At 40.1% G+C, this 20164-nt stretch overlaps 2 pseudogenes; one reads left to right on the top strand and one right to left on the bottom strand.

Moving 5' to 3' along the window:
• Positions 1-4643: 4643 nt before the first annotated feature.
• Positions 4644-5111, bottom strand: LOC140503526 (riboflavin kinase pseudogene; annotated as a pseudogene).
• Positions 5112-12559: 7448 nt separating this feature from the next.
• On the top strand, positions 12560-17707 carry LOC140507372 (nondiscriminating glutamyl-tRNA synthetase EARS2, mitochondrial pseudogene; annotated as a pseudogene).
• The last annotated feature ends 2457 nt before the right edge of the window (positions 17708-20164 follow it).

The following is a 20164-nucleotide window of genomic DNA, read 5'->3' as shown; positions in this document are numbered from 1 at the left end:
GTAGCATTTCTTGCACTACATTAAATTGAAAATATTTTATAGCTAATCCCTAGTTAGTCCAAACATTAAACATCCAATCAAAAAGTAATGGTTGACACCTAACAAAATGCTAATCACCAGTAAAATACAAAAAAGCTTTCAGAGTTCACACATACTGTAACAGTAAGATAAGTGATTCAAGTACAGTGCTATTTTACAGTTATTCCTACAATAAGCATGGGTGCAAGTTGTATTTTATAATTATTTGCTTCGAATCTTTACTTTGTAAAAAAAACTAACATTTTATCACTAGACAATAGACTGTAGAGTTGTTGATTAAATGTCACTTAAATATCAAAACAAGGAAAATAAAAGAAATAATTCCAAGAACGGCTTTGTTTTGTCAAAACAAGTCCTTTACAAAGTAATCTAAAACACTTAATTTAAGTGAGCGATCCACTCATCCTCCATTAGTTTTTGAATTTTTTAAAAAAACAGTAGTTTTCCTCAAGGGATGTCACTGTTTATAAGCCTGAACTTTTTTTTTTTTTTTTAACATTCTTAGAATGTTTACTCTTGAACATTTGGATCTGTAAGGCACTACACAATGAAGTTACCTTTAAAACAGATTAACAGAAGTGATTTAGGGATGTCTACGATCACTTCTGAATTCTCTCTCCTATTTTGGTTTATAAAGTAGAGGTGATCTGTTATTTAAGGGCCTAAAGCAAATTACATCCAAGTACATTTGCCTAAAAATCCAATGTTTATAATAACATTTCTTTAAAAAAAAACTAAAAGTCAGTCAAAAATTCAGGTATTTTCAAAAGAGGAAAAGTACATGAGATTAAAAGGGGAAGATTTAAAGCAAATTTTAACCTATAAATCTTCGAAATTCTTTTTTAAGTTATAAGGACTGGCATTAATATTGTAATTACACAATTACAGCACAGCTAACACATACTTAACATACATAACACATTGAAAATAAGTTAAATAACTTTAAAAATATAGTCTCTAATTTAATAATCAGAGTTAATGGTAGTCGAGGGAAAGGACTAGATATGACACTATGTATAAAGATCATAAATTGGAAAGAATATTATGAACAGAAAGAAATCAAAGTTTAAGGAGCAAGAGAAGTCTCAGGTAACACCATTTATATAACAAAAAGCCAGGAAAAACATAGAAAATTGAGAGCTATAGTTCTGAACTATTTTTAAAAATTCAAAAACCCTTAGAATTCAAGACATGAAAATAAATATAAAATGGAAAAAAGTGTAATAATATGACCCTAATAAGAACCCAAATAAAACAAAGTTTCACAAAATCTCATTTTAAACAAGATATATTACACTACACATATCAAACACAAATCCTACCATTTCTTCCTTTCAGGGCATTAGACTGTCAAAGTTTCACACAATGCCAATTTTACTTCTCCATGGCATCTAGGTCTAGTAGCATTAGTTTGAAGTCAGAAATAGAGAATCTGTAGCCACTAGAATGATCTCTGTTCTCATCTGCAGTAAATGACTTAGAGCTAACGCAATCAGTTTTCACTTATATACATATATTTCCATCATAAAAAAACTTAAGATACAGCTATGCTCTCTACTTTTATTGTAGTCTGTTTCGCTTCTGTATAGTTCAACATATTAAAAAAGTCTTGATTTTTATTTTTTTTATTTTTTTATTTTTTTTAAATTTATTTATTTGACATTCATTTTAACAAAATTTTGGGTTCCAAATTTTCTCCCCTTTTGTCCCCTCCCCCCCCAAACAACGAGCATTCTAATTGCCCCTATCACCAATCTGCTCTCTCTTCTATCATCCCTCTCTGCCCTTGTCTCCATCTTCTCTTTTGTTCTGTAGGGCCAGATAGCTTTCTATACCCCTTTACCTGTATTTCTTGTTTCCTAGTGGCAAGAACATTACTCCACAGTTGATCCTAACACTTTGAGTTCCACCTTCTTTACCTCCCTCCCTCCCCACCCCTTCCCTTTGGAAGGCAAGCAATTCAATATAGGCCAGATCTGTGTAGTTTTGCAAATGACTTCCATAATAGTTGTGTTGTGTAAGACTGACTATATTTCCCTCCATCCTATCCTGTCCCCCATTACTTCTATTCTCTTTTGATCCTGTCCCTCCCCATGAGTGTTGACCTCAAATTGCTCTCTCCTCCCCATGCCCTCCCTTCCATCATCCCCCCCACCCTGCTTATCCCCTTATCCCCCACTTTCCTGTATTGTAAGATAGGTTTTCATACCAAAATGAGCGTTCATTTTATTCCTTCCTTTAGTGGGATGTGATGAGAGTAAACTTCATGTTTTTCTCTCACCTCCCCTCTTTATCACTCCATTAATAAGTCTTTTGCTTGCTTCTTTTATGAGAGATAATTTGCCCCATTCCATTTCTCCCTTTCTCCTCCCAATATATTTCTCTCTCACTGCTTGATTTCATTTTTTTAAGATATGATCCCATCCTCTTCAATTCACTCTGTGCACTCTGTCTCTATGTGTGTGTGTGTGTGTGTGTGTGTGTGTGTGTGTGTGTGTGTGCATGTGTACGTGTGTAATCCCACCCAGTACCCAGATACTGAGAAGTTTCAAGAGTTACAAATATTGTCTTTCCATGTAGGAATGTAAACAGTTCAACTTTAGTAAGTCCTTTATGACTTCTCTTTGCTGTTCACCTTTTCATGCTTCTCTTCATTCTTGTGTTTGAAAGTCAAATTTTCTTTTCAGCTCTGGTCTTTTCATCAAGAATGCTTGAAAGTCCTCTATTTCATTGAAAGACCATTTTTTTCCCCTGAAGTACTATACTCAGTTTTGCTGGGTAGGTGATTCTTGGTTTTAGTCCTAGTTCTTTTGGCTTCTGGAATATCCTATTCCATGCCCTTCGATCCCTTAATGTAGAAGCTGCTAGATTTTGTGTTATCCTGATTGTATTTCCATAATACTTGAATTGTTTCTTTCTAGCTGCTTGCAATATTTTCTCCTTGACCTGGGAATTCTGGAATTTGGCCACAATGTTCCTAGGAGTTTCTCTTTTTGGATCTCTTTCAGGCGGTGTTCTGTGGATTCCTTGAATATTTATTTTGCCCTCTGGTTCTAGAATCTCAGGGCAGTTTTCCTTGATAATTTCATGAAAGATGATGTCTAGGCTCTTTTTTTGATCATGGCTTTCAGGTAGTCCCATAATTTTTAAATTGTCTCTCCTGGATCTATTTTCCAGGTCAGTTGTTTTTCCAATGAGATATTTCACATTATCTTCCATTTTTTCACTCTTTTGGTTTTGTTTTGTGATTTCTTGGTTTCTCATAAAGTCATTAGCCTCCATCTGTTCCATTCTAATTTTGAAAGAACTATTTTTTTCAGTGAGCTTTTGAATCTCCTTTTCCATTTGGCTAATTCTGCTTTTGAAAGCATTCTTCTCCTCATTGGGTTTTTGAACCTCTTTTGCCAATTGAGTTAGCCTGTTTTTCAAGGTGTTATTTTCTTTGGCATTTTTTTGGGTCTCCTTTAGCAGGGTGCTGACCTGCTGTTCATGCTTTGACTGCATATCTCTCATTTCTCTTCCCAGCTTTTCCTCCACCTCTCTAAGTTGATTTTCAAAATCCTTTTTGAGCTCTTCCATGGCCTGAGCCCACAGAATATTTAGTCTGGATGTTTGGGATACAGAGGCCTTGACTTCTATGTCTTTGCCTGATGGTAAGCATTGTTCTTCCTCATCAGAAGGGAAGGGAGGAGATGCCTGTTCACCAAGAAAGTAACCTTCTATAGTCTTATTTCTTTTCCCTTTTCTGGGCATTTTCCCAGCCAGTGACTTGATCTCTGAATATTCTCCTCACACCCACCTCGCCTTCTGCTCCTCCCAGCCAGAGCTTGAGGTCTGAGATTTAAATGCTGCTTCCCAGCCTCATGGCTTCCGCAGGGGCGGGGCTGCTATTCAGTGTGATATTAAGTTCAGGTACTCAAGTCAGGGCAGGGCCACCTCTTGGGCTCAGTTCCCTCAGGGGGTGTATGCAGAGACCTTCAACAATGGATCCAGGCTCTTTCCTGCTTGGGGAGCCCTGGTCTGCCACTGCGTCAGCTACTGCCTCCCGAGGGGGCCCGAGCCACGGGGGCACCCCACTCCCCTCTCGACCCACCAAGAAGACCCTCTCACCAACCCCCGTCACCTGTGGGTGGAGTGACCCGCGCTGCCGCTGGAGATCCCGTCCCCTAAGCCCGCCCAGATCTGCTCCTCTCCGTGCCGCAGCCAGGGCAGGGCTGGGCTGGGCTCCGCGTCCGCAGAGTGATGGACCTTTTGCGAGAGGTTTGCAGGTCCCTCTGGAACAGAAATCTCCTTTGCTCCACTGTGCTGTGGCCTGTACTACTCCAGAATTCATGGTGAGTTCCTTTTTACCAATGTTATATGGGTTGTGGGTTCGGAGCTTTGTGTATATGCCAAAAGTCTTGATTTTTAAATGAATCTTTTTGGTACTGCTGCATGATGGGTAATGCTAAATTAAGCATAAAATGGCTCCTACATTATAATTGTATAAACTAATTCACAGCTATTGGGAAAATGTTCTTAAACTAACCAAATACAAGGCTACAGCAATGATAAAGAGGAGTGGAATACAAGGAAAAAATGAACAAGTAAATAAAATGACTTGGTCAGTGGTCATTGATTATCTTTCTTTCCCACATAGGGAAGAAGTTATCTTCTTTGAGTTTCAAAAGTTCTGGTAAATCCAATTGTCTCTTAGCTTCTTCAATATCATCTTGAATTGCTGAAATAAGGTCATCAATTGAACTAAAGTTTTTCTCTGGTCTGGTGTAGCCAGTAATGCCTATACTAAGGATTTCCCCCTAGAAGTCCTATTTGAAGGTATGTATAATGTCTGTTTCCACAGATTTTTTAGTATTCTTGTAGTATGGGTTCCATCCTATGGTTAAAACCATTTTATGGACATCTCCATTTCCAAAAGACTCTCAACCACTATAAATTCCAGTAGAAAAATCACTTGGAAGATTATCTATTACATGGTCCAGAAAGTTAGCTGTAGGGATGTCAAGCTGCTTGGAGCCCCGTCTGAAGCCCTGCACCACTTTACTCCAGCTGAAATAAGGCAGGTGTTTCATCCAGACTCTGGCTCTGGGCTCCAGGGACAGCCTGAGCAAGGATTCTGGGGGAGCCGCCCTCAAACTCAGGGCAGCAGTTTCCCCAGACCAGCCGGGACTGGGGGGAGAGGGGTTTAGAAGGGCACCAAGCAAGCAGGTGTTTAAAGCGTGAGACTCGCAGCCAACAGACAGGGCTAGAACACTGCAGGCAAAGGGTGCATGACAGAACCTCTGCAAGCCACTGACCCAACAGAAGCTGGAATCCAGGGATTTAATCTTTCACATGGCTATGCAGGAGTACCAATTTACTCAACTGGGGTGTAGAATAACTACCCATTAAGACTACACTTGCCTTGATTACAGAAATTTGCCTTAAAAAGGAAAAGCAAGGACATGACTAGATAACACATCACAGTTCTGTCAACATGTAGTATCAATTCCACCTCACAGCCAAACTCAGGAATAGTCAGTTGGGAAACATTCTTTTTCAATGGGACATAATGGGGAAACTGAGCCATGTGGATCCCATCCTAGGCAGAGGCTAGAATTGTCCCCTCAACTTTTTTATTATTATTATTTTAGTTGTTTTCAGTGTTTTGCAATCACTTCGACATAATTTAGACTTTCCCCCCTCCCTCTCCCTCCTTCCCTCCTCCTTCCCCCCTCTCTCCCTGAGACAGCATACAATTTTATATAAGTTCTATACATACATTCCCATTAAATACATTTTCACCTTAGTCATGTTGCATAGAAGAATTAAAATGAATGGGAGAAATCATAAAACAAACCAAAACATAATACAAAAGAAAATGATCTCCTACATCCTGTGATCCAATTCCATAGTTCTTTCCCTGGATGTGGAAGGCATTTTGCTTTAAGAGACCACTGGGAATGTATTGCAATGAAGTTCTAAGTCTACCAGAAAAAATCCTTGCACACTGTGGTTGTTGCTGTGTACAAAGTTCTCCTGGTTCTGCTCCTTTCTCTCAGCATCAGTTCATATAAGTCCTTCCAGGCCTCTCTGAAGTCTTCCTGTTCATCATTTCTTATAGCACAATAGTATTCCATTACATTCACATACCACCATTTATTCAGCCATTCCCCAACTGATGGGCATTCATTCCCTTGATTTCCAGTTTTTGGCCACCACAAAGAGTGTTGACATAAATACTTTGGTACATGTGGGATCTTTCCCCATTTTTATGATCTCTTGGGGATACAGTCTTAGAAGGGGTATTTCTGGGTCAAAGGGTATACACATTTTTGTAGCCCTTTGGGCATAGTTCCAAATTGCTCTTCAGAATGGTTGGATCAGCTCACAGCTCCACCAACAATGAATTAGTGTTCCAACTCTCCCACATCCTCTCCAGCATTTATCATCATCCTGTTTCATCACTTCAGATGACATCAATTGCATTTCCAAGTCCCATAAAAATTATTGACAGAAGATGGGCTATCTTACCAAGTGAAGACAGTGACTTGCTCGATTCTTTATCTTGACCCATCCCCTTTCATTCACCCTCTAGAGTAAAGGGAAGGGAATGACCAGAGTTGTAAGGAGGTGTTTCAAAATTCTTTAATGATCAATGACAAAACCTCCAGGATCTGCTAAGTTTCTAACTTTTCACTTCTATGTCCGCCAATTTAAAAATTTAGAGTGAGGCATTGAACCTTTTAGACTGACATTCATAAGAGTGCCCTTTCAGATACCTGAAGCATGAACCAATGACTCTATTTCTCTGAAAGCACCTATTTAAGGCTGAGCAAAGGGCACACAAACTTATGATTGAAACTTAGAAAACTCACAGTAGGTTTGGATATAATTGTTATTAGTATCAAGTTATTGCAACAAATTAACTTGTAAATGGAAATTTAGTAGGACTTTAGAATCACACAAAAAGACTTTGCAAAACAATCCTTTGTAAAAAGTATTTCCCTTTCCAAAAAAGCTCACAATTCATCCTGCTTCTAAAAGGGGTAATGACTAAACTTTCATTAAGTAAATTAGCCAGAAACCTTAAAAATTGGAATTTATGGAAACCACGTTGGTGCAAAATGTTTTTTAATTATCACAAATCTTCTAAGTTCTATAAAACCAAAATTCCTAATAATCACAAATTCCTAAGTACCAAAAGATGTTTACCTTGGGAAGGAAGTTAAGCTTTTTTTCATAAGGCAAGAACATACCCAACTGAACTAGCCTTTTTGTGATAAGTTTACCAGTCTTTTAAAAATTTATTCAGTAGAAATTCTACTACACAGAAGACTATACAGGCTTGATAAGAATTTATGACTAGAAGGTTCCAAAAATCCTTGTTTTAGTTAGCAACCTCATAATTGGATAGTGCAATTCTTAATGTAACAACGTCTAGATTATAAGAGAAATTGCTTTTCCAGAAACATTGATAATACTAAATTACACAATGTAAGAAAATTCAGAAATATAACCATACCACAAGCAATTATCATGTATTTAAACATTGAAAAGAACCAATTAATTACTAATCAGGTGACCCCAACTTAGTTGAATGAACAAATCAAATCTGGATTCATAATCACCAATAGTAACAAAAAAATGTTATTATCCATAAAATCACGTTTTTTTTTTTTCTAACCTAGGGCCAAGTCCTGCTGAGTCCAGATGAAAGGATCCGGTGGCCAGCAGGCCAGGAAAGAAAGATGATCCTGCAGGCATGGGCATGGGGATAAGGAGTATTGAGATGTAGAGGGAAGGGAGCACCCACAGTTTTCCCAGTTCCCTAGCTATGAGAGAATTGGACTTACCCTTCCAGATAAGTGCTTTGGAAGGTGGTCCCAGGTCCATGACCTCCACTAGCTGAATGCAGAGCCTGAGAGGGTCAGGACAAGTGTCATAACAGCATTGTAACTGTCTGCTCTAATGGGACCTGAGAGGTCAGGTCCAAAAGGCACCTACAAGCCTTCCCAAGTCCTTGGAGAACGACCCTAACCATAGGGAGAGAAAGGGTTAAGGAGACAAGGGAAGCTTCTACATCTGCCTGTCATGGCTGGAGAGGAGCTGTAGTTCTTTGTCTCTTTTATCTTTGAGATTTAGCAGACTAGAAAATTCATAACCCACAGGGGATGGGAAGAAAAGGATAGGGAGAGAGAGAGAAGGTTTACATCTAGGCAGTTTTTCCAGGCTCAGAGGCCCGCCAACCCACTTCCCCCAACATAGCACAGGGGAAGGGAACAACACAGGGGAGCAGAGACCCTGCAGCTGGGATGCAGGGACCCCCAAAGAAAACCAAACACAGAGGAGGCCCACTTACATGGCTCCCCCAGTGTCCCAAAGTGGAAGGGAAGGAACAACACAGGGTAAAACCAAGGTGCAGGGGGAACAACATCCACTCAAGCATAGCAAGATGCCTTTTCTTTAAGTTTTGGAGACCAAATTTCTTACTCAGCTTGTTTTGTTTAGAAATCCCCTTCACAAATTTCTTTTTCAGATTATGTTGACATCTGGCTGTGTTACAATAGAACACTAACTTCTTTTCTTTAAATTCTCCTCCTCGAATTCCCCTCCTAGCAGTCTCCAAGCAGCCTCTCACTACTTTCCCCAACATCCCAGGAAGAGGGGAGAAAAAATGTGACCAACCCAGTGCAACGGCATCTCCTTATGTGGGGGTCCACAGTCCAACTGACCGCCCAGAAGTCAGTGGAGCTTCAGATGCTGCTGGCAGAGTCTGAGTACTGCAGACATCTCACTGCTAGGAGACAGTCGGAGCAGAAAGATATGGGGAAGAGAATAAAGAAAAGGGCACTTACCTCTCATCCCAAGGCTAGGAGAAGATCATCAGAGTCCAATTAATATCTGGACTCCTGAGTTTTGGCACCACAAATGTTGAAGAGAGAGATGAGAGAGCTAGTTCAGATGTGAATGAATTTGCTTAGACCATCTTGGTAGCCAAAAGGAGCATTGTTGATGCAAAAGCACATGGACCTGAGATTTAGCAAGGAGCTAAACAAAGGCTGTGATATAGGAAAAGGACCAGACTTATACACACAGCCTACAGGATGATAATGTAATTTTAGGGTTTCCAATGGGGGTTGAAGGTTTAGGGACAGGTTGAAGAAGATCGATGACACAAAATATGGGAGACAGGAGAAACTTTATGACTCAGGGTGTGGGGAGACAAGGAATTCTACAGTCCAGAATAAGAGGGAAGTTTTATGGTATTCCAAGATAAGGGGAGGCTTTGAGATTCCAGGGAAAGAACAACTCAGCCTTTGTATCAAGAGCTTTTAGGATGTCTTTAGAGGATGAACCAGGGCTCAACCTTTAAGGCACCTTTGTATCCACATCAGTTCTCTACTCAGTTCTCATCTTAGTAGCTAACTGACGTTAAGGTTGATAATATTTAATATAAATTTTGGACTTTAGTAAGAGTCAGAGCTTAAAGCTAATAGTCACTGTTCTTTAAAGTAAACTCAGAGAATGTCTCTTCTTATGTCAACAAAAGCCAGATAGGGCTGACTTAACATTCCTTAAGAGACCTTTAACCTAAGACACTTTTTCTGAATAATGGGACATTTTCTACATCTTAATATTTTGTGGACATATACTATGTTATGGCATGTTAATGGTAAAGAAAACACAGACATCTTGGGTCATATTCAACTTGAAACTGTCAAATTTTGTTATCTTATTGTATTTACAGCTTATGCAATTAAGAAATTCCTTTCCAATGGTCTAGTTAATCACTCATGGAGACCATAAATGTGAAAGACACAGACTACTTTGGTTGTCCTAAAACAGATTTAAGCCTGGTCAATTTTATTTGAGGTAGCCAGATCATAATGACTGGCTCTGTGGAATCCATGTATTGTTACTTTAAAGGGAATTTAGAATAAGAGTAATAAAAATGTATGCATTTAGTCTGTTGCCTCTACTTTAACCAAACTTTCAGGTTAACAGTATGGTGCCATGACAGTGTGAATTGGAACTGAGGAAGCGAATGGACAGCTCTTCACCTCACCAAAGCCAGAGACAATTAGGCACCTTCAATATTCTTCTTTCTGAAATCTTGGACCTTGACGGGGTTGGGGTGAGTCTTTCCATTTCCAGCTTCCAAAGAATTCCCACTAGTTTGGTTGAAGTCTGCAAATTCTCTTTAAACTAACTCTGGGATTTGGGATCAAGTGGCATTAAATTGCTCTGTATTACTTAGGTCTCCTCTCATGATCAATCTTAGGAAAATTAGTACAAGTATTGCTAGCACTAGTATCAATCAACTAAAGATAGCCCTGAATTATGTTGGCCACCACAGGGCTCTTTTGGACTGGTCAAAGGTATTTTATCTTAAAGCAAAGTAAGTTTAAAGGCCAACAAAACCTCTAGCCAGCAGCCAGAATGTTTCATCTTGGGCTTTCTGGCATGGCTGAGCAAGAACAAAAGACAAAAACCTCTTCCCTTTAGTACTCTCGGAGCTGCTTCAGCACTGGCAAAATCCTTTCTTTTTCAAAGGTTCCAGTCTGTCCTTCCCTTCACTCCCTCCACCCCATTCCTTCTCCTGGTTCCCTCTCCCTGCTTTGCCTTAAGGGCTCTGGTGCTGAAGAGGACAGTTACAATCCACCTACAAACTAACAAGCTTCTAATTGCCCTCTCTCTCCGTGTTGCTTTTTTTTTTTTTGTGAGCTCCGTTTGTATTTGTCCTGTCGTCAATTTGTCTGTCAGTGTACGTCTCTGTTGGAATCATGAGTGCTGTGAATGAGTCTGTTATCTTGTAAGATTTAAGTGCAGGCAGCCAGTTTCTTTTAAGGGCTGCAGCTAGGGAAACAAACAAAAAAACTCTGAGATCTTTTCTTCTTGTTTCAGTCTGGCCAACCTGGAATTACAATGGAAAGTCAGATCATCTGAGGTAAAGTCATTTTAGCAGATTTGTATGTTGTGAGATTGATCATAAAAAATTTGGGAACTGATCACTTGAAATTACTCCTAAGATTATGGGTAACTCCAGGAACTCCCCTTTGCTAAAGCACCCCCTCCCAATCCTGATCCCTTAGCATTCCTCACTCCCTCTCAGAGTTAAGGGAATATCTCAGAACGGGGATTCTTTAGCAACCATAAGAGTTCATGTTAACCCCTCTCATCCCAGATCTAATTATAGAGAGGAGAATGTAGGAGAAGTGTAGGGGCAGCAATTTGCAGACTGGTAGTGATTGCAACAGTCCTGTGCCCTTGGGCACCTTGTAGCCCACCCTTCTAGGTAAAGCTCAGAGATGTCACTTAGGTCCTATTCATTATGCCTACCCTGTCCTAGCAGCTGCAAACTGCCACAGGCTCAGTAAATTCTGCAGCTGTGGGAGACGGGAGAGGTGGATGAATCAGGCCTGTGACCAGTATTCCCTAAACTCTGCCTACAAGAATAAGCACCAGCTTCTCTGCCCTTGGTAAGCTTCACTTCTCTGTTCAGTTGAAAAAAAAGTATTTTATCTCTGTTTGACCCATTTCCTGATTTGTAAAAGTAAAAATAATTATGGTTGCTGTTATGGGATCAAAATGATAAAATGATTGTAAAATGCTTAACATAATGACTGGTATGTGTTACACACAATACTGTTATCTCTAATGTAATTGTTAACTTTGAAGGGTTTTAATTACTAAAAGTAATAAGATCAATAATTTCTGGCAATGCAAATAATACTGTCTGAAGTTATTGTTGTGTTAAAACTGTATTTCTAAGACTGTATTTCTGAATTTCTTTTAGATTATAAAAACTGAGTGACCGTTGTAATCCAGAAATGGTGTTAGGCAAAGCAATTCTTAATCTGAATTTTGTTGAAACTAAAAGATGTTGGGAAAATTGTGTAACACCAGTTATGTTGCTTTATCAGTCCTGCTAACCTTGTCTTATAATGTTTTGTAATTGCCATTTAGGAAACCAGGTATTTTCACCTTTGCCTGTTAAAGAGATTAAAGCAAAAACAATTTGGCTATCTTTTTTTGAAAGTTGTAACTAAATTATTTGGGATTACTGTTTTAATGCTGAAACCTAAGATTGTTAACAGATTACTGTGTATGGAAAGGAGAGAATGGAGTAAATGAAGTGAAAACTTTATTTAGATTGGTTCTGCCCGTTCAGAGCAGCTCTCCTGTAGGTTGGCAGGAAGGAGCAGTGGCATCGGCCTCCTCTTTGGATCTGTGCCTATTTGCCTTATTTTGTAAAACTGCTAAGACCCCTGGAAACCATCTGTGTGGGCAAGATCATCAGTCCTAGGAAAGGAACTTGTTTGTTTTATGTAATTCCTAAACAATGAATATGACTTGCTCAGAAGTTGTAATAAATAAAAGGGATTTTTAACAATTGTTTTTTACATCAGGAGAAGTTTTAAATTTGAGAAGGAAAGATGTTAAATAGAATCCCTTATATGTGTGTGTCCTGGTAAATCTTTATTGCTTGTTGTAACTCCATGAAAGTGGAAATAACTGCATCTGACTCTAAGCTGTGATGAGTGAAACTTGCCGTTTAAGGTAAAGGGCATTTGGGATCATAACTATTTTTGTTTTGAGTTTCAGTTTGGTTATAGTTGTCTGCATTAATTTTACTGTTATCTGAATTCGGAAAGAGTAAAGGATATTTTATCCTGTCATATTTGATATACCACATATCCCTGCTTTTTCCTTCTATAGCAAATTTCTGTGATCAATAGTGAGTGACCAGCAAAACATGTGAGCCTTTTGTGTAATCTTACTGGGAAATCTAATATTATTTTTATCTGAAATCAGAGCATGTGCAGAAATTTTTGTAAACTACTTAAGACTCACCTTAAGATGTTCCCATTGTTTAAAAGGATTTTAAAAGCAGCAGTGTTTTTCTGTGATCAGTCTCTTACTGTTACCAATGTGAGATTCCATTACACCGTTTTTACTAAAGCATTTTGTGATATCTAGGAATTCTGTAATAACTAAGAATTCAGTTTGTTTGTCCCTGCTCCTGAGTGGACCATGCCCTCTTATTTTGAAGAGGCCTGGAGAAGATGACATCAGACATAAACAGCTTTCCCAAGAGCCTGGACCAGACTTGCATAAAGAATAACTCTCACACTACTGGTTATTTAGAGTTTTTTTTATGCCTTTCTTGGTCTACAGGTGAAGCCTTCAGCTTGCCTTTGACCAAAAGGAGGGAATGATAATATTAAATATAAATTTTGGACTTTAATAAGAGTCAGAGCTTGAAACTAGTAATCATTGTTCTCTAAAGTAAACTCAGAGAATGCCTCTTCCTATGTCAACAAAAGCCAGATAGGGCTCACTTAACATTTCTTGAGAGACCTTTAACTTAAGATACTTTTTCTGAATAATGGGACATTTTCCATATCTTACTATTTTGTGGACATATACTATGTTATGGCATGTTGATGGTAAAGAAAACACAGACATCTTGGGTCGTAATTTCAACTTGAAACTGTCAAATTCTGTTATCTTATTGTATTTACAATCTATGCAATTAAGAAATTCTTTTCCAATGGTCTAGTTAATCACTCATGGAGACCATAAACGTGAAGGACACAAATCACTTTGGATTGTCCTAAAACAGATTTAAACCTGGCCAATTTTATTTGAGGTAGCCAGATCATAATGACTGGCTCTGTGGAATTCATGCACTGTTACTTTAAAGGGAATTTAGAATAAGAATAATAAAATGTATACATTTAGCCTGTTGCCTCTACTTTAACTAAACTTTCAGGTTAACAAGGTATATCCACAAGTTAGAGAAAATTGTAGTCTAGTTCTCAAATTGCCCTTCTGTTGAGGTGGTTAAAATATTTAGCAATATCCCATGTTTGTGGGTCATAAGTGAATCTGGTTTTTTGCTTCTTCTCAGAAATAGGAAGCTTAGAGAAGATCTCATCCAGGTCTACTGAGGCCAACAGTCTCCCCTTGTAAATCACAGTGACCACTGTTAAGCACTACAAGTAATGGTAATGCCCTAACACCACTCAACGTTTAGGGGTTTAACGCTGGCATTGTATGGGGACACTTGGCCCTTGTTTTTTGTTATTTTTTGAATTGCTCTTCGAGAAGGCTGAGGGCCCTCTTGAGGGTCTAGTTATTCTTGAGGTGAAAAGATCTAGATAACACTGCATTATTATGATTATTAAGATGATTTTTTCCAAGAGAGCTAAATCTATTAGATTCTCTTCAGATCAGCAGTCCTGTGATTGAGTCACTGGCTAAAGTGACAGTATGGTTTCTCATTAGGATTCCCATATAGGGAAAGTGATTAGCCTCTGACTCTGTATTTTAAATGGAATATGCACTAAATACCCACCCTCTATTTTCTTCAACCTTTACTATATCACCTCACAGTGAAGGGTTCTATGAGGCCAGATACAATAGTTCCAGAAGGAACTGATAGGAAGGATCTGCTACCTACTTTGTGGGTGCTGGATGGCTTTCTTCCCTGATCCTATCTTCTTTGCCTCTTTATGATGCAGGGGAACTAGCTGCATCTTAAGTACCACTGAGCTATCTTTCTGTCATGGGGAGGAGATCTAACTTTAGCCCTAGTTTGGGTGCTGTTACCTTCTGGTGTAGTTGATCCAGCTTTGACCCTTCTCATACAAATATTAAATCTTTTTGTTGTCTGGTCCTATTTGCTGAAATCAGGAGCAGTTGATATATCAACATTTCCTCTGTTAAGCATCCTCTGACTGAACCTAAGCATGTTTTTGAGATGTGTCCTTGCTGAGATTCTGAGACCTTGTAAGTTCAAGTCAAACCTAATGTTGAATTAGGTGTTCAAACACAATCTCAGGGACCACTTTCTGGAACTTTTAGGTTAGATATTCAAACACAGTTCCAGGAACAATGCAGCAAGCATTCCGCCCCCCCCCCCCAATTTCTTCGTATTCTGTGATTTTTATTTTGAGCATTGATGATCATTTAAGATCATTTGAACCCCAGTAAGGGCCCAAGCCTGAATTAATCAACCAGGCATGCTTTCTGAGTGAACTAAATATGCCTTATAAGGAACTATAGGAATAGAGGAGATTGACCAGAAACATTCTTTCTGTTTGTGGCTATTAAGAACAGGATATGAGTCCCACAAGGCGGCCCTGCTGCTGGGGCTGCTCCAGCTCCGCTTGGCCCGGGCGCCCCGGGGGGTGGGGCAATGGTGCGGGCACTGTGGGGGTCCTGGACCGCAGAGCTCCACCGTTGAGAGTCAGGTTCGCCCGAGCCCCACAGGCTTCATGCATTTGGGAGGCCTACGAACTGCCTTGTATAACTACATCTTTGCCAAGAAATACAAAGGGAGTTTCATCTTGAGATTGGAGGATACAGATCAAACCCGCCTGGTGCCTGGGGCTGCAGAGAACATCGAGGACATGTTGGAGTGGGCAGGCATTCCTCCTGATGAAAGTCCTCTGCGTGGAGGCCCTGTTGGGCCCTATCAGCAGTCTCAGCGCCTGGAGCTCTATGCCCAAGCCACTGAGGCACTATTGCGGACTGGAGCTGCTTACTATTGCTTCTGTACCCCACGGCGCCTGGAGCTGCTGAAAAAAGAGGCCCTCAGGAACCATCAGACACCCCGGTATGACAATCGGTGCAGGCTCTTGAGTCCTGAGCATGTGGCCAGGAAATTGGCAGAAGGTGCCAAGCCAACTGTCGGCTTCCGTCTGGAGGAGGGAGCTGAGACTTTCCAGGACCTGGTACATGGCTGGAACCGGCATGAAGTGGCCAGTGTTGAGGGTGACCCTGTGATCTTGAAAAGTGATGGTTTTCCCACCTATCACCTGGCCTGTGTGGTGGATGACCATCATATGGGCATCAGCCATGTTCTTTGAGGCAGTGAGTGGCTTGTCTCTACTGCCAAACATCTCCTTTTGTACAGGGCCCTGGGTTGGGAGCCACCCCACTTTGCCCATCTGCCTCTGCTTCTCAACAAAGATGGCAGCAAGTTGTCTAAGTGGCAAGGGGACATCTTTCTGGAATACTTTGCTTCAGCTGGCTTTCTTCCCGAGGCTTTGTTAGACATCATCACCAATTACGGCTCAGGATTTGCAGGGAACCAGATGGGAAGGACGCTGCCAGAGTTGATAGAACAGTTTGATTTAACTGGGATCAGCACCCATTCAGCCCTGCTGGATCTGGAGAAACTTCCTGAATTCAACAGGCTGCATTTGATTCGACTGTTGAATGACAAGGCTCAGAGGCTGCAGCTTGTGAAGAAACTTCAGGCCATGGTGGAGGAGATGTATAGAGAGCAGCTGGAGGACAGGGATGTCCTCAGTGAGGACTACGTAGAGAGAATCCTTTTGCTGGGACAGGGGTGTATCAGTCGCCTGCAGGACTTGGTCTCACCAGCATATTCCTACGTATGGACTCGCCCTGCTGTGGTCCGGGCACAGCTGCAGACCATCTCAGGAGAAGTGGATGTGATTGCTAAACTGGTCCTGGGGTTGTTGGAAACACCTGGCATATCTCTTACTCAGGAGGTGCTGAACCGAGAGTTGAGAAGACTGTCAGAGAATACGGAAGGTGTTGAATATGTCAAAATGATGAAACTTCTCCGCATGGCACTCAGTGGACAGCAGTGAGGCCCAACCGTTGCAGAGATGATGGTATCCTTGGGACCAAAGGAAGTTCGGGAACGGATGTAGAGGGTGCTCTCAAGCTAGGGAGAAGATTCTTAGGATGAATGAATAAGGACAACTCATGGCCCACTTTCCTGGAAACTGCTACTGGGACATCAGGGCTGAAACCAGTGTTCAACAGGAAGTCTGTGGTATTAATGTGAGAACTACATTTCTGATTGCCCATGGGTAGGCATGGTGACAGGCACTATGTGTTGATAATTCCTGCCTAAGCTTACCCCTCTGACCAATTACTAGTGTAGGAAGATCCCACCCTACCATCTCATTCCTTTCTTGGCTGTAAAAAGGAGCTACCTTTGGAACCCATTTTTCCGTTTCCTTGTGTACCATATTATGTACCAGGGGTTTGGAATTGGTTCTTGGTTCCCGTAACTAGTTCCCATCTGAACATCTGAAAATGTTAATAGGCCTGCAGGTCCACAGACAGGACTCAGGATTTAATTGTCTAAGCTCTGATACTTTCTGTTCTTGTGGCCCTTCACTGAACTCCGGCTTGGATTTTGAACAATAAAGGGTGAATAAGTCAGTAAGTCCCCAGAATGAATGAAATGGCCTAGGCTTAACAGGGCAGGATCTTGAAGGATTTCCCAACAGGGCTAGGGTCGGCAGGACTGAAAGGATCCTGGGATCTGTTGGGACAGGGTTTTCTGCTTTATTGCCTGCACACTCCATATATTTTCCAGACAGAGATGGAATGCTTTCCAAATCCTTGGAGTGGAATTATTCCTTCCAGAGTCCTTTATCTACCCAGAGATTACCCTTGCCACTTACTGGTGACTCTTGTCTTCTAATTTGGAAAAAAAGGAGCATAATAGGGAGGTTAAAAAAATTATCATTTTTATCAGTACCTTTTGTTTTCACTTCTGAATAGATTTCTGAATATATCCCTTCCTTTACTCATAACCCATGAACCATCTCTTTGAACAAGATTTAAAAAAAGAGAAAGTAGTTCAGTAAAACTAATCATGTTTGATAATATATGTAATATTTTACATCAATATTCCTGCTTTCTTATTCCCTAAGAAAAAGAGGTATATTTTCTCAATTTTTTCCAGACCAAGCTTAGTTATTACAATTATGTAATGTTAAGGAAGGACTTTATATATTCTGTTCCTCCATGACAACTAACAATAAAAACCCTTGGAAAGTCCCCCCCACCCCCAAAAAAAGAACAGCATTCATGCAACCAGAGTAGTGGGACCCTCTTATTTATCTTGGTATCCTATGGGAATATGCTATACAGGGAAAACACAGACACTCTGGGAACATAATTTCAATTGACATTTTGTCAATTGCCTTGTCTTCTTGTATTTACAACTTATTCAACCAAGAAACTTTCTTTCTCATGCTATGGCTAGATACATACAGATATCACAAATCCAAGAGACTCAGACATCCTGAGTTGGAATTGTTCTAAAATGTATTTAAGGTTGGTCATTCTTTTGTCAGTCAGTCAGAATATTTCTTCTGGCTTCATGATCATTTATCTGCTAGCTTTAAGGGAATAAAAAAATATGAATTTATATATCACCTAACCTGTTTGTCTCATTTAACCAAACTTTCAGGTTGACAACATAAAAGCCTGTTTTGCCCTTCACAAGTGAGTTTCCTCTCCAGACAGGAAGCTCTGCATGCTTGCCATCCTTCCTAGAGAAATAAAACTTAGTTTTTGTGTTTCTTACCTTGTCTCCCAACTACTTTGTGTGACTTCAGTTCCATGGCCTCTGTTCCAAGCAGGGTATGAGTCAATAATGATGAAACATATTTGTACTTAATTCTACAGAATCCTTACCTATCTCAGTGCTATGACTTGTAAAGCTATTTGTGGACTGTGACATTGTTGCTGGTTGGCTTCCTGCACCATCCCTTATGACAAAGAATTTTTAAAAAGTGGTTTGGTAAAATGAAGCAATATGTCAACCAAGTTCAAAAGTATATGTAATGTTCTGCATCCATAGTTCCCTACTTGTGGGGGGAAAGCAATAAAGGAATAGAGGTACCTTCTCATTGGTTTTTTTTGGAGTCAGGCTTGGTTATCATACTTTTACAGCATTCAGTTTCCATGATTTTGCTGTTCTTTTCAATTATATCTTCCCGATCTTTGCCCCCATATATCATTTGTTCCTTGTAATTCTGTATATCCAGGGACTCAATGCCCATTTGCATAAAACTCTTGACAACTACTCAATGTTTTGCCTGAGTAAAGGGCAGAGTTGGGAGCTTAGGACAGGTGCTATCTTGGTTTTCTGGCATCATCTTCAAGAGAAGACATATGTTTTTAGATTTTCTTCAGGGAGAGAGGTAACGGGAAGAAGCTGTCGCATAAAGAATCTGGCACCTCCATCATGTCTATTGCCCCCCTAATCCCTTGCCATATATATGAGAGACTTTGGGGAATTTCCCTTTGGAATTGCCTGACTACTGAAAGCAATAGTTTTCTTTGGGAATGGGTGAGATGGGGGAAATACCAGAAATTTATTCATGCTTCCTCCTGAACCACACCTAGACAGACCCATTTAGACATGCATAACCTATATGTACAATATGTACCCACATTCCCCAATCGTATTCCACTGCATTCATGTAACACAACTTGTTCAGTCATTCCTCAATCTATGGGCATCTACTTTGATTCCTGGTCTTTGGTATGTATGAGGTCTTCTTGTTTATCATTGCCTCTCTGGAACCTGTGCCTAATGGGGACACCTCTGGGTCCAAGGTCTCACTTTTTAACAGTATAAATGCACATTGCTTTTAAGAATGGCTGTACCGATTCACAACTCAGCAACTTTCTTCCCCTCTTCCCCCCTCAAATTTATTTGTTTTCAGTTTTCAAGAATCACTTCCATTAGTTTTAAATTTTCTCCCCTCCCTCCCCCTTCCTCCCCAATCTTATATGGGCTTTTCACATACATTCTTATTAAACACATTTTCACATTAATCATGTTGCATAGAAGAATTAAAATGAATGGGAGAAACCATGAATAAAACTAAGCAAAACCAAATACAACAAAAGAGAAAACAAGAGTGACTTTCTTATTCATCTAATTCTGACTATCCTCCTCTCTGAGCTGTTCTTCTTGCATGCACAGAAATGAAACTCAGAATCCCTCCTTTGGGATATGGGCTCTGAATAGTGGGCTTTCTCTTGATCTAATCTTCTCTGTTGCCCACTGTCCTCTTTCTAACCATCCTGAAGTTCTGGGACTGAACTCATTCCACCCTACTCTTCACCTTTTTCTTCCCTGTATGTGTAGCCTTCCACTATTCAAATGTAAGCTCTTTTAGGGCAGGGATTTTTTTCCCAAAATCTCCAGTGCTTACTTAGTACAGTTCCTGTTGTGTAATAGTTTAATTAATGATATTTCATGTATCCTTTTGTCACCTTTGCCAGTTGGTGAGGTAACATCTCAGAGTGGTTTTGATTTATATTTTTAGGATTTCGGACTTGAAAC

The sequence above is a fragment of the Notamacropus eugenii genome, chromosome 5 (genome assembly GCF_028372415.1).
Source record: "Notamacropus eugenii isolate mMacEug1 chromosome 5, mMacEug1.pri_v2, whole genome shotgun sequence".
Taxonomy (NCBI): domain Eukaryota; kingdom Metazoa; phylum Chordata; class Mammalia; order Diprotodontia; family Macropodidae; genus Notamacropus; species Notamacropus eugenii.
The sequence above is the reverse complement of the archived record's forward strand: the minus strand, read 5'-3'. Positions and strand labels throughout refer to the sequence as shown.